Below are 15158 nucleotides of genomic sequence, written 5' to 3'. Positions count from 1 at the left end.
TCTTCCAGCAGCAAGCTGTTGTTCAGTCTGAGTAAACTTGTCAACCTGTCTCAGTCACAAATATGCCCAAATAGAGACTCTAAGAAGAGGATTTTAAGATTATAAAATGAAACCTGGTGAATGATTGTATATTTGTTAGAAAAAATTTTTGAACACTTCTGCTTAAAGAACATCCAGTATTATTGGTATTGCAGGAAGTAATTGCCCAGACAAGCCCAGTGGTTTGGATCAATGCAACAGCCATTACATCCCTGGAGACACTCTGTAATTATTCTATATTTAAACACTGGATAGAGTCTCAAGCCCCCATCATCCTGATCAAAGCTACCTTTATATAATGAGGTCTCTCAAAGTTTTCCTTCCCCCACCAGCAAGCCTTGCCATCCCATTTCTCACAAGCCCAAGCACACTTGGCTCTCTTGGCATCAAGTAACAGGGCACAGCTGACTCTCGAGGGAACCCACATGAGGAGCTGGTACTCCCACATTCTTCACCAGTGCTGCACCATCCAGCCTGTGCAACCAGCTCTTGCTGTCTCCCTCAGGGCACTTCACTCTACCAAACCTGCCCCACGTCACAGGCCAGCTCCATTCCCCATTCCAACTGCAACACAGCAGTTCCTGGACTTTTTTGGACCATCAAACTAATTTTTGTTCTCACGGTATGTTTTAGGAGAGTTCTTCCTCAGCTAAGAGTCAAAAGGGACTGTGGCACTTGCTCATGATGCAGAGCCTTTGGCACACCAAGGGTTCTCTGAGGAGCTGGCAGTGCTGGTAAGAGTGATGGATTTGTCCCCCCTGCACTGAGCCTTTTGGTGCAGGTCACCCTACTTGTGTCTCAACACAAAGACCACAGCAGAAGAGGCCATAATGCTGCTGCTGCTGCCCTCACCCTTTCAGCTCTCAGAGCAGAAGGCAAGAGAGTAAGAGACAAAGCAAATACAGCTTTTGCTGTGCCTTACCGAGGAAGCTGTCACCAGTGTAGGGCATTTTGGTGTATTTGTCTGAGGACAAGACTTCCCCTTTTTCAAATTGCCACAGAACAAATTGTCTGTAGTAAACAAGGGATCACAGAGGCTCTTCTCTGAAGGGGAAGACTTGCTTCTTCCCAAGCTTTTACCTGCATCACCTAATTAGCTTCCTGCAATCCAGTCTGCATTGCTTCAGAAGCTGATGTATCCCATATCCGACAAAGTCATTCCTGTTTCTATGTCATGCTTCAATTGCACCAGTTTGCAGGAAGTATTTGGATGTTAAATTTGATTTAAGTCATTACGTTTCATTTTTATTGAGACTCTTTGACTCACCATTTATTTAGCTGCTTCAGTTGCTTGCATGGCAGGTTGCCCATTGCCAAGGCATCTGAGAACCTCATCACCAGTTTAAAAATCAGCAGACTGACAAGCCCCAAATCCTGAGAGAGTGGGCCAGATTTTACAGGGAATGATTCATCTTTCAGTTGGTAACTCCCAGCTGCTGATATTGGGAGGTTAATCCTCTGCATTGATAGCACAAGTGTCTCAGCCAGTCTCAGTCATTTTAGGCTATATAAAGAGACAATGTCTAAACTAGCTGATCCCTGAAGTGAAAGGGCCTGCCCCTGTTTATTGGCAAAGTCAGGAAGGCTGTGTACTCTCTTGAGTTCCACTGATAGCCCTTGACATCACTGAGAACAGAATAGCAGCTGTGTGCCATTTACTTCATCCATGGTATCAAGGTTAGGAATCAAGATTAAGTGTGAGGGTTCCTGTGATAAAGCAGTATGTCTGGGAGCTACCCAGAGGAGCATGTAACCTCAGAGGTCCTAAATTAGCAAGTAGGTTCTGGGAGATCCTGGGGTTGCTTTCTAATTATCCTGATGACAGTCCCTCTAAACAGCCCTGTTGAGAGGCAAAAACATTTCACTAGGCTGTAAAATGCATGAACAGCAGACAAGACTTATGACATATTATGTATGAGCAATGAAGTTGTTTTAGCAGTTACAAACATTGTCACATACAATAAATAACTGAGATTTTCCAAAATTAGGGCATTTTTAAAAGTTGTCCTTAGAAAGCCTCAGAGCCCTTACAAGGAACTGCAAAGCCAAATTAGGGACTTCAGAAAAGCTTCACAAAGCTTTAATGATAGCAGTTAGCTATTAATGTTAGGTTCACACAGCAATTACTGTCAATTTTAGACAACTACATAAAAACTTTAGATTCTCAGAATGAATGTCCTATTAGTACCCAGGGCTTGGGGACATATTAAACAGGTATAGTAAACACACAGCCCTTGGGCATGTGAACAACAACCAAGGGCTGCATGGCATGCAGCATCTTCAGCACTGTCTGACCCACACTGCTTCATCCAACAAGCTAAGAGCAATGCAGTGTCACAGGCCTGGAAACTGATCCTTTTTGGGCAATGATTATGGCAGTCTCCATGAAGTTTTTCTACATCCTATGAGACTGCACTTAATACTACCTATAAAGCATACAGGAACATCAGCACTGAAACTGTCAGACACTCTTGAGGGATTGCCAGGTGTTGCAGCCCTACATGGGGTCATGGTGCCAGCTTGGGGCTGCTCCTGCATAGTTCCTGACCTCACCAAATCCCAGAATCAATTAGGTTGGAAACGACCTCTGATATAATCAACCCATGACTGAACACCACCATATCAACTAGATGTGGTACTGAGTGCCACATCCAGTCTTTCCTGAAACACTTCCAGGGACAGTGACTTCACCACCTCCCTTGACAGCCCATTCCAATATCCTCCTAATGTGCAACCTAAACCCTTCCTGGCATAGCTTAAGGCTGTGTCCTCTTGCCCTGTCACTGGTTGCCTGGCAAAATAGACTGAACCCCACCTGGCTAGACCCTCCTTTCAGGGAGATGTCATAGGACATGCACTCCAGAGCCTTCAACAGCTCTGTTAGCCTTACTTGGACTGAATCCAGCACCTCAATTTCCTTCTTGAATTGACAGGTCCAGAACTGGAAGCAGTACTCATCATGAGACCTCACCAGTGCCAAGTACCAGGAAACAATCACTGTCCTGGTCCTGCTGGCCACACCATCGCTGGCACAGGCCAGGATGCCATTGGCCTGCTTGGCACCTGGACACTGCTGGCTCATGAACAGCTGTTGTCAACCAGCACACCCAGGTTCTTTTCCACCAGGCAGCTTTCCAGCCACTCTGCCCAGCCTGTAGCGCTGTGTGGGGTTGTTGTGACCCAGGGGCAGAACCTTGTTGAACCCCATACAATTGGTTTTGGCCCATCAATCCAGCCTGTCCAGATCCCTTGGCAGACCCTTCCTACTCTCCAGAGCAAATTTCTACCCAAATCAAACTTTTAAGACAAGGCTGACAAATGTGTTGGGGCTGTGTGAGAGAAATTTGCAAACTGGTATTTGCATCTGTGTCTCCCCAACTATCTCTGAGCCCAGGCAAGAGGTTGTCCTCTCTTCACAGGGCAACACACACAATTTCATCCCCAAGAGTCAATGTCTTAGAGGAAAAAAAATAAATAAGGTACCTGAAGTTCAGGATATGGGTCTTACGAGTCACATAAATTTCACAGCCCAAATGACTACTGATGTACAAATCTGCTGAACTGTATAAATACCTGCACTAATGTGTTACATTATTTGGCCCTCAATTGCCTGCTTAGTGCCAAAACTCTCGTCTGTCACAAACTCTGGCTTCTTTCTTTCACCCTTTTTCCATAATTGTATTTAAAACACATAGGAAGAAGATGCTTTAAAACTGTTTACATTGCTAACTGAAACATCATTAATATTAAATTTGTGCAGAATAATGAAATAGAGCAGAAACTAATCCTGATTTTTAATAAACTAGTTTCTTAACACCTTCAGCTGTGGAGGGAAAAACCAATTCTTTCAGTTCTATAACTTTTGATAGTGTTTTATTCAAAATCCAATTCAATCACAGTTACATCCAGGCATGCAGTTTCTGGCCTCCTCCCAGGAAGAACTGGTATAATGGGGCTTTGGGAAAGGGTGTGCTCTTTCTTACATGTGGCTCTTTCTCCAGCTATCCCTAGGGTAGCAGTATATTTTTTTCCCTATGTCTTAGCTCAAAGATATTAAAGTTACCACAGGGAAAAATAATTGCATTGGATAAACAACAAACAAGGAAAGTGATTTCCTGCCTCTGGACCTGCCTACTTGCCTTTCTTAAATTAACAGCTTCTCAACTGAAATCTCAATACTTTCTAGTGTAAAAACCATCCATCCTGTCTATTTACATCTAGCAGGGTGAATAGTTCAGTTAGTAGGCTCAAAAGGAAATCACTGTAAGCACCATCTGCAGCTGGAGAAAGGTTACCCCAGGGCTCTCTGAAAGTCTGTCCTGTCTCTGTCCTTAGTCACACAACATGCCCGAGGCAGCTGGAAGGTGTCTGCAGTGGCAGAGCAGACAGGGCAGTGTTCCCTGAGCCAGGGCAGTCAGGCTGTAATTCACTCCTTGCATGGCCCTGGTCAAAGTACCTCTTGCCCTACCTTGTCCATGGGTTGCCTGCTGGTGGGACACAGTGTTTGTGAGCAAGGGCTGGATGCAGCAGAGTGAGCAAGGATACTTCCTGAAACCAGGTCTGCCTTACCTGTCAGAGCTGGAGGTGGCCTCTCCATGTCTTGGAGGCGTTCACTAACCAAACACTGCTTCATGAAGTGAGACTGGGGACAGCTTTTAATGTGGTCTAGCCATTAAAGAGCACTGGCCCTAAAATTGAGTTAAAAGGGAATCCAGTTACATAAAATATTAGCTGTTGTCTTGGTTTAAAAAGACAGGTGTCTGCTAAGAAAGGCAGGACCCTCTCTTGAAATGGAAAATGTAAGCCCCCTCCCTCTGAATTATTATAATTTTGAAATTAAGGGGGCTCTCAGGCAAAGATATGGGAGTAGGAATAACAGTTTTTTATCAGGAAAAATAAAAATGCAGTAATACAAAACAACACTGACAAAGTCAGAATACAACCTGACACCCAGCAGTCTGATTGGATGGTGGCTGCAGTCCTCCTGCAGTGACACATCTTGCATTTGCAACCTAAGACAGCTGTTTTTGAAGCCATAGGGAGAAATGTTAGGTTAATTTTTTCCCCCCATTTTATCAGTAAGCTGCTTGTGAGGCTTTGACTTGATCTCATCATTCATGTAATTGCTGTAATCACTCCTGACACCTGATACACACACTTTTTTTGCATTGAAAGATAAGTATAAAATAGTGGTCTTAGAATTTCTGAAATGCAGGTTGGCTCTGTTCAAGCAACTGCTACCTTTACTCTCTGCAAGGCAGAAAGCCTCATGGTGTTTTTTCCAGAGAACCTGGGATTAGGGGGAGACAGCCTGACACCTCTCACTGCTTCTGCTCTCAGGTGGTGGCTGCTTCTGCCATACACTCCTCGGAAATATTCTGTGGCATCTGTAGCACTCCTCCCAGAGCTTGCCCTACACTGCAGAGCTCCTGATTGTGACTGGCACACAGCAGACAGCTTGGGAACCCATAGTGTAAAATTAAGGAGTAGAAGTCCAGAGTAACAACCTGCAACACTGATGATGCTCATTAACATTCCTCACTTATGATTTTGTCTACAGTAAATTATGACATACTGCAAACATGGGACTAAGTTTTAATGAACAAGTGCCAAAACCACCCCCTTCCCACATGTTAAAATTGGAAAGCTGAAGTGATAAGCAATGACTATACAGTTGCTGGGGCTCAGGGGAAACATATCACTGTACATCTTTCCCAAGGACTGTCACAGGAGCTTAAATTCTTCTCATTCAACTTAACATTAGTCATCTGCCAATTTCATTACCCATGAACAAAACCTGGAACAGCATGTCTTGTTGGAGTAGTAATATAAGGTGACTTTATAGCACAGAACAAATAATGCTGAACTGCAAATATTTTTACTAAGACTTTTTTAGACCAAGAGCCAAAGCTGAGAAAATTTGCTTGAAACCAAGTACTGCTGGCAGACTGACCCAACACACCAGTGTTGCAAGTGTCAGAGCCTGACACAACTTCCAAAGCTGTGGTACCTGGGGGTGTCTCACACTACAGTGGCAGTCTTTCAGCCCTAAATTACCCACACAGTGTGTATGTGTAGACAGATTTCTGTACTTCTTGACAGTGCTCCAAAGGTACCTATTTTGTTTTTTTATTACTCTAGGGTAACACCAAAGAGGACAAAAGAGGTTCTGTAGCAGGTGACATACAGTCTATTGCTCCAAGAGTAATAAACACCTTCAAATCCCTCTAAATGGGTCACCTGCACCCTTTTTCTGTATGTGAAACAATGTTCTACTGTTACTTAATGTATGGCTGTGTCATACAGCTTTGTAATGAAAACATTTTTTAAAACTTTCAGGCTGAAGATTTTGCAGGGTCAAGTCCCACTATCCTCAGACTGCAAGTGACCCTGGGCTGCTCATCAGTGCACTGTAGGTGCTGTTCCCAGCCATAAGGAAGATCCTTTTTTCTCTTCTCAAATACTGTGGTGGTATTTGTCATCAGGAAACCTGATCAGTGGGAAGTGTATAAACATCAAAATCAAGTTCCAGCTTTCCTTTGCCACTTGCAAGGTTACATCAATCAGTATATTGCTGATTGATGTACATCAGTATATTGCTGATTGATGTACACATGAATCTGATGGCTTCATGCCCACCATGCTGTTAATTTTAGGCTTAAGCTGGGACAGAATAGGAACATGCAGAAAAGACAGTTTCAAAGCAATACGTCTGTTGTTTGGATGAAGGGTGTGCATCTATTGTACTCTGAGAAGTCAGAAAGCAAATAACTGAAATACACAGTACTGTCAGACATCTTAAAATGAAATTATTAATAATTTAGTCAGAGTTCATAAAACTTAGGTAGTTTTTTTATATGAAGGATGTCTTAGAAGAAGACAATGAAATATCTTTGTTCTTTTTACTACTGCTGCTATCAATTATTAAGTAGTAACTATATGTCATCTTGTCTTACTTTGTTACCAACTTGGGAAAGTGTTTAGCTAAAAGGGATATAGGTGTTCACATAGGTGTAATAGAAAAATATTAGTTAGAAATGTTTGAAACATCCCAGTTTTAGGAGCACAGGCCTTATTCTGCGCTGTTTTTCTCCTCAAAAAAAAGTGTTTCTCCACTCAGCCCATGAAACTCTAATACAAGGTTTACACAGAACAAAGTAAAACAGTAACATCCATCTGAACATGACAATTTGATATTTGATGGGGCAATATTCTAAGCAATATACACGGTACTGTTCCTGGAAATAAGCTACTTTCTAAGTGAAAGGCATTAAAGACACAGCTCCCAGATAAGCAAACTATTTCATAATTACTGATTAATAGAATTCAGTCACCCTTCTCTAAGGCACCTTGCACTGGTTACTGCCCGACACAGGTTTGATACACCATTCATCTGTACTCCAGTATTGTATTCTTCTCTCCCCATAACGATAAAATAAAGTCCTAGTTGTTTATTCTGGATTCTTTTTGGGGGGGAGTGACTATATGAAATGAGACAAGGCATTGGAGAATATATGGTTTTTAAGTTTTTGTTTCAAGATGCTCCCTACCACCTCTTTACTTCAAGTGCATTAAAGTTATAATAGAAACAATTTAACTACACCTCAGAGAATAATAAAAAAAAAATTATCACCACATTTAAGAATTTCCACCATTAAAGGCATTGGAAACTGGATTTTATGTAGAGCAGAAGAAAATCATGATAAAATTTTCCTAAGCAAGTCTTGACATTCTCTAAAATACAGAAAGGCATTATTTTAAGAAAGAGACTGACAAGACAACAGATTTTGAACCCAGACATGCGTCTGTTGGATTTGGATGGGATTATCATGTCCAGGATGCCTTTATACAGTTTAATTGAGTAACAACAGAAGCAAAGCTATGACAGGCACCAGCACTAACTGCACAAGCCTGCCAGAAAACTTTAGTATTAACTCTTGCATCTAGGGCATGCCACAATGTTTGCACCGATTGTCATTCAGTCACTTGGCTGAGTGGGAAGGGGGTTGCTACAGTGACCATAATGACAGAACTGATAGCAGACCTCAGAATCAGTGAGATGCAGCCCTTTAAGAATGATTCCATCATGTCCAGCAGTGAATGAAGAAAAAGGCAAAGCACATATTAAATGTAAATCAGCTTTTTTTCACCTTTCGATAACTAGCTGAAGAACAATTCACAAAGAAGTGGTGGTTCTGGAAGATCAGAGGCCTGAAATTTCCCATCTGTTGGAGCATCACCTGATTTCCAGAAGGCAGGCTACTCTAGGGTAAACATTTTTCTCCTTCTTTTATTGCAGCTGCATTAAATCTTAGTATTTGTATAAAATATTTGAACAATCACAGTACAACAGCTTGGGCTCTTATGCAACCTAGCAGGTGAAATACCAGGTTTCCAAATCCCATTCATGGGGAAAAAAGTGTTTGCATATGAAAAATGAGTTATCAGCAATATACTCCTTGGGAAAAGGAAGAAATCAATTTGAACACTTGGGGTATAGATACAATGTCAAGTTAGACCTCTTTCAAGAACCATGTATTGCAACCATAGGAACTATAACCCACAATCAAGGCTAGCAGTAAGAAATTTGGTGGGTTTCATTGCTTACTTGTGACCATTTGATCAGCATGTGATTCTTATAACTAAGACAATTAAAATGTTGGGTTTTTTTTTCCTTGTCAATGTACTGTTCTGTTAATTTTGCATTATCTGAGAAGATAATTAAGGGAAAAAGTAAAGAATCAAGCCCTAGATCACCGTGACACCAGGAGCTGGCTCTGAGCAGAGGCAGCATCAAGAAGAGCATTCCCTCCCAGAAGGAGGTGTGTGGGCAGAGCACAAACACAGCAGCAGAAGTGCTCAAGTGGGCAATGGAGCTGATGGGGCTGAAGGCTGTGAATGACAAATGTCATCAGCACAGCACAAACTAGAGGTGGGAACATGACATTTGAGTCTGGCTTAGCAAGCTCCTAGTTCATACAGGGAAGGGATGTAGAAAGGCTTGGGAACATGTTGAGAATACAGCTGGACTAAAGAGCTGTAGTTGGCAAGGCCAGGGAAGGTTTGAAATGTTGGCATGAGTGTGGAACAGTTGAAGGAGAGGAGGTGGCACACCTATGGATTGGAACAAACTGGAACTGAAGCAGTCAGCTGCTACTGTTTCACCACAGTTAGCAGAAAAATGTGTTTACAGCTGACATCACAGAAGAAATACTATTGATCAATAAATGAGACCTTCAAACTGGCAGTTCCAAGGCCTGGGTTAACCAGAGACAGTCCAGCACTCACCAGCATAGCTCAGCTGCCACTATATGAACACATATTTGGAGATCCAGTTACTTAATGGAACATCCATGAGGGACAAGCAGCAGTTTCCTTCTGAAGTGTTCATCTGAGAAGCGAGGACCACAAATGAGTGATTTAGTAAGAGCTGAAATTATCACCCTCCTCTTATGAGTTCCATTTTGTATTTATCAGAGCCAAGCTGCTCTCTGAAGGCTTGTGTTTTTTTCTCTAGACTCAGATAATTTTCCCCATGAAAATATTCAGTTGAGCCACTTGAGATTGATGAGAATTCTGAGTCTTTTCAGGAAGAGATGTACTGCTATAATTGGTGAACAAAAATTGCAGGGTCTTACTTTGATAAGCAAAGACAGTCCAGGCTGCTGGGGAGAAAAATAATTTCTATAGCTCATTGGCTTCAATATAGCTTTGAATTTTCCTTGTTTCATGCTCCAAAGAGGTGGCCTGACAAGACCTTGGGATGTTAACCAGTCCCTTTCTTTGCCACATTTGCCCTAGTACAATGATTAGCACAGAGCCACTTGTCTGTTTCAAGTTCTGATCCTTGCTGACATGACCTTTAATTTTAATGTCTTAAAAGCATTTTCCTGTTCACTCTCCATAACCCTACAACCACAGCCTTGTCTAGCATTCTTACCCACAGCCCATATACAGTGTGTCTGCTAAAAGTGGAGTTTGATTTAATTTCCCTCAGAGTGATCATTTTGTTGGCTTGAATGATTCCCTACCAAATGACCACAGATCACTCCAGAGAAACACCATTATGATGCAAATGCAAACACTTAATACACTTTATCCAACTATGGATGTAACTCATTACTGCCCATGGTTAAATTTGACTCCTCACTCCCTGAGAGAAGTGAGGTGGTAAAGAGCCAATATTCTCAGAGTTCTGAGATTCATTCATCAAGATAACACCTAGTGGCAACAAAAGATAAATGTCTGTATTAAGAACACCAGAAAACAACCTGCACTGTGGTGCTTTTCTAAGCAGGTGCAAGTCTAAACACTCTTGCAAGAAGCAGAATATTAGAAATAACCTTGCAGCTTTGTGACATATTCTCAGAATATTAGAACTATTATAGATCAAAGCTATTTTAAAAAAATGCATAATTAAAGTAGTGCTGCATTAGGGATAATAGTATACAGAAAGTGTCTGATTATACACTTAATGGCCAGATTCTTTTCATATACTTTTGATATGAAAAGATATTGGAAACTGCATTTGAACTTGCTCTTATATTTTTGCTGTAAGTGGAATTGCTCGACTTTGTGCTATATTGCTAGAGCTGAGCAAAGTTAACTCCTACAGCTCAAGTGAAAGGTAAGTCCCAGATGACTGTGACGTGCATGGTGATGAGCACAAAATGGGACATGGATTTGTTAAAAAGCTTACAGGTAAGTGGCACTGTCATCACTTTTCCTACTACAGATACTTCTGTTACTTATATCTTCAGGACTTGAAATTATAAAGAAATTTTAGGTACTTTTACCATCAAACTTGTCTGCCACCTAATCATTAAGAGGTAAAGAATTCTCAAAGTTGGGAAGAGAGAAACATAGCAGTAAAATCAGTGGATGAGTGAAAAAAAAGATTATGCACAGTGAACATATTAAAATTTGTTTAGAGCTAGTATAAAGTACACACATATGTGCAAGACATATAATCACGAAATTTTCAAATGTAGCTTAGTTGAATATGTCTCTAAGACATATCTCAATTATTCCTCTTGCACAGTCTGGTCTGTGAGCTTATACTGGAGGTTTCAGTTCAGCCTCATTTCCAAGAATATGAGAAACCTTACATAGTGCTGCTGTTTAATCTATTTAGTATTATTCTCTTAAGATTTGGCTACCATCCCAGGAAAAGCACATAGGTAAGGGAATCATTTGCAAAATAAAGGTGAAACCTTGGAGGAGTTAATTCAAATAAGCGAAATTCGACTATTTTCTGCAGGAATCTTAGAAAATCCAGTTGCATAAATTCAAGGAACTTTAACATATAGAAATTGTTTTTACTGTAGTATGACTACCACTTGCAAATAAATCCACTGCTAGTTGTTAATTAGCTGTCTGGACCACAATAGCAATGAAAACACAACTCACAAACACATTATCAGACTGCCTGTACACAAGGCAATTGCACAGGCATAATGCCCAGGCACTTTGTGTTTTGGTTCTTGGCTCACAATAAAACCAAGACTGTCAGATCTTTATTCTGGTATTTTCCCTGCTGCAGTCATTCCTGAACCTTCTTACCCACACATGCTCCAAATCTCCTCAGTGTTGTTCCTTTTACAGTTACTTTCTTCTGGAGGGCAAACAAAAACATCCATGTTTTTGGACTGTGTGGATATAGACTTGCAAATATGTGCACTCCAAAATGGCATAGATGTTAACTGGCAACTCTGAAGAAAAGTGCTACACTTTTGTCTAAGGCAAAAGACTTGAGGTAAAATCCTATAACTCAAAGTAACTCTTTCTTGTAGCTGTTCCAAGAGGAGACAGAATGAAGTATTCTGTATTTTCAGCAAATAAAGAATGGAAAGGAGAAACACGTTTCCTTATTCTTTTTGAGGTCATATGTCCCATCACAAATTCCATTTAAAGAGGCTACAAGAACCCTGGTGTAATAATCAGGGAGAAATAGAACCTTCAATCATCTCCTTTTCAATCAAATATTTTAATTTGGAAGCAGAAGACTGAAGTACAGGAATATATGGAAACTCATTCTGCTCCTGGATATTAGATAACTAATTCATAAGGGTGCCACATCTGCTATATGCAGGAGGAAGAGGGAGCATCATAAAGGCAGAGGAACTGCCGGTGTATTAAATGGCAAATTTACATAAGTGTCCTTAGATTTCTATCAATCTACACATGTAGACTTCCTCTGAGCACAGCTTCTGACCTTCAAATCAAAAATAACGGTCAAGAGAGGTAAATGAGACTACTTGCATCTATTTTCATCAGCAACAAGTGGTTTTAAATTATCAGTATTATGGACATGATATGAAAACTTCTGAGACAATCAGAAGTAATAGGAAGTAATCAGTAAATTGGTGGAGTATAAAAAGTAAAAAAGAGGACAACTTTAGCAGAGAGTGTGTGAAATTTGGTATGAAGCACAATTCTCCCCTCAGATGCTCTCGGTGTTGGTATAAAAAGTATCTTATCAAAAGCTAGTTTAATCGACCTGACTACCCCTTGGAGTAGGAATAAGGCTTTCAGGCATTATTAGAGTAACCATACCAACTAGAAAACATAAACTGAACAAAAAAACATCCAAAATTTGCCTCACTACTTCATTAAGACTTTACTAATAAGCACTAAGAGAAATCAGTCACCCAATAAATACCAGAAGTTTGACTTGAAAAAAAATGGCAGAACTTGTGATTATTGCATCTGAAAACTGAGATTCTTGGAACTCACAAAGTGTAAAACAAACCCCAGCAAAAGAGGTTTCTGCCTAAAAGAATATAGGTTAGAATGCAAACAAATGAAGAGTACAAAATCCATAGCATAGTCTCTTCTGTTCTCTTCCATTCTCATGGCAGTGCACTGGCCTTGTTTGCAGGTCTAATCGTTTGGACAGGCTTTCAATTCTGACCCTTGAGTTGACTGGAATGGATGAAGACCCAGCACCTGGAAGGCTGGATAGTAGACCTGGGGTGTGAACATATCAAAAGGAGTAAAAGGGCAGAGCATGAATCTTCAAAACCTGTAGCTTCCCAGAAGCTCCTCTAGTCTCCTTGGCACTGATATAAAGGAAGGGCAATATCAGGCAGTGACAAGCCAGTGTCATGTACGCAAAGCTTTCAACATCAAACGAGCCTGATGCTCAGGGTAAAGCACAGCAGCACATTTCTAGCAGAGCACCTGGTGGTTGGTATTGATTGCACTGGAAATGTGGAACAGGGAGAGTAAATTGAAAATAATATTAAGTTCAAGGGTACTGACAGTCAACAAGCAAAGAACAACAAGATTCACACTGACATTTACATGTGTTTGTCTTGTTTCAGCCTGGTAAGTCTTGTTTCAGCCTGCTATATTATCAGTCCATCATGCCACAGACAGTGTGCTACAGGCAGGATTAAATGGTGCTTTTTTTTTCCACCTAACACAGCAGAGTCTTTCACCACTCCAGCTATTTACTAAAATATATCACATGGAATTTTAGGCTCTAGACCAAACTCTCTTCTGGTTAAAAAAACCCTCAAAAAAGTACATAGAAGCATCCCTAACATACCTTTCTCCCACCAGTTTGCTTAATTTTCCTATCAAATAGTTTGATTTTTTTGCCACTTACTAATTGGTGAAATGTTGCATACTACAGTTTTTGTAAGATATAACCTAAAGGAAGCAGATCATGACCCTGTGACTGAGACACTAACCTGGGGTGTAGTAGACTGCTCCTTAGAAGAACAAAAACTAGGTCTCATAATTTGTTTCCAACAGGAATTTCAATCTGAATACTTGTTACCTGTTTACACAAAGTCAATGCCAGCATTTTCCTGTGGGATTTATCTTGTACTGAGCAAAATCCAGTTACAAAGAATCTGTAAAACATAATCCCCAGGTTACGCTCCAAGAACAACATTATCATTTACTACCCATGTGGAACATGAATTCTCCCTTCACTCACCACTGATAGTGTTTGTCAGGAACACAAACTCAGACACAAGAATAGCTTTGGAAAAAATAGAACTGGAGACATAAAGATAATCTTAATTATAGCAATGGAGTTTCAGTGAACAGAAGCATCTGCCTCTGGGCAGATAGCACACATGGAGCCTGTGCGTGGGTCTGATGCCTCGCACCAGAAGGGACAAGTGTCTCAATCAGCCATGTGCTGAGGCCATGGCAATTCTCAGACAAGCTCCTTAAACACCCCAAAAAGGTCTTTGGAAGAATCCCCAATGTGTTTCCCAAAGTGTGCTGGATTGTAGTGTTAAGCAGGTGGTCATTTTGGTCAGTGTTATCCAGAAAAAGACTTAATCCACACACATGATAACATCACTGCCTTTCATTGAAAGGAAAACTATCAGTACCTTAATTTTTCAAAAACCACCTCTGGGCAAGAAAATAAATGGATTGCATGCTATTAATACTCTCATAGCCTCTCTGTTTGCAGAAGACAAATTTGGTGATGATATTGCTGAATTCTGGATATTGGGTATCCAGTGAGGTACTTGATTAGGCTGTCATTGTGAATAGGAAGAAAAGGGATGGAGAACCTGCCCTAGGAACATGCAGGGGTCTCAGCACCCAAATTACTGGTGGGACAGTGAAATCTGTGTCAGAGACTGGGCAGGTGGCCCAAGGCAAAGCCTTTTCTGCTATCCTGGTGGGTGGCTGCATGTGTACTTGGGGGTGTGGTGCCAAGGAAGACCAAAGGACAAGTGGTTGCGAGGCTGGAAAGCCTGCTTCTTGGGAAAATCAGGGCTGGATAATCATGAAAACAAGTTGCAAGAGTAGGGAAAACCCTTGCAGCCCTTATGGGATGGGCTGGGCATGCCTTGAAACCCTCCAGGAGTGAAAAAGCCCCAGTTCTTTGTGCAGAGAGGGAACCATGTGGTGGCTGTGTTCCTTTTGAAGGAGGCATTTGGTGTGGCATGGGCACATTCCCTCCTTTCTGTGGAGCTGGGGGGTAAGGGGACTGTCAGAGTGGGCTGGTATTGGAAACACAGCTGCTGTTTTAAGCAACCAATGGAACTTGGCTGAAAATAACTTTATTTTCAAGTTTGAACACCTAAATTATCTAGATATTTTGGAAATTTTATTTGAGAGGATCCTAGTCTGTTTAAGATATTCAA

Source organism: Agelaius phoeniceus, chromosome 6 (assembly GCF_051311805.1).
Source record: "Agelaius phoeniceus isolate bAgePho1 chromosome 6, bAgePho1.hap1, whole genome shotgun sequence".
NCBI classification, from domain to species: domain Eukaryota; kingdom Metazoa; phylum Chordata; class Aves; order Passeriformes; family Icteridae; genus Agelaius; species Agelaius phoeniceus.
Note: the sequence above shows the minus strand (reverse complement) of the source record.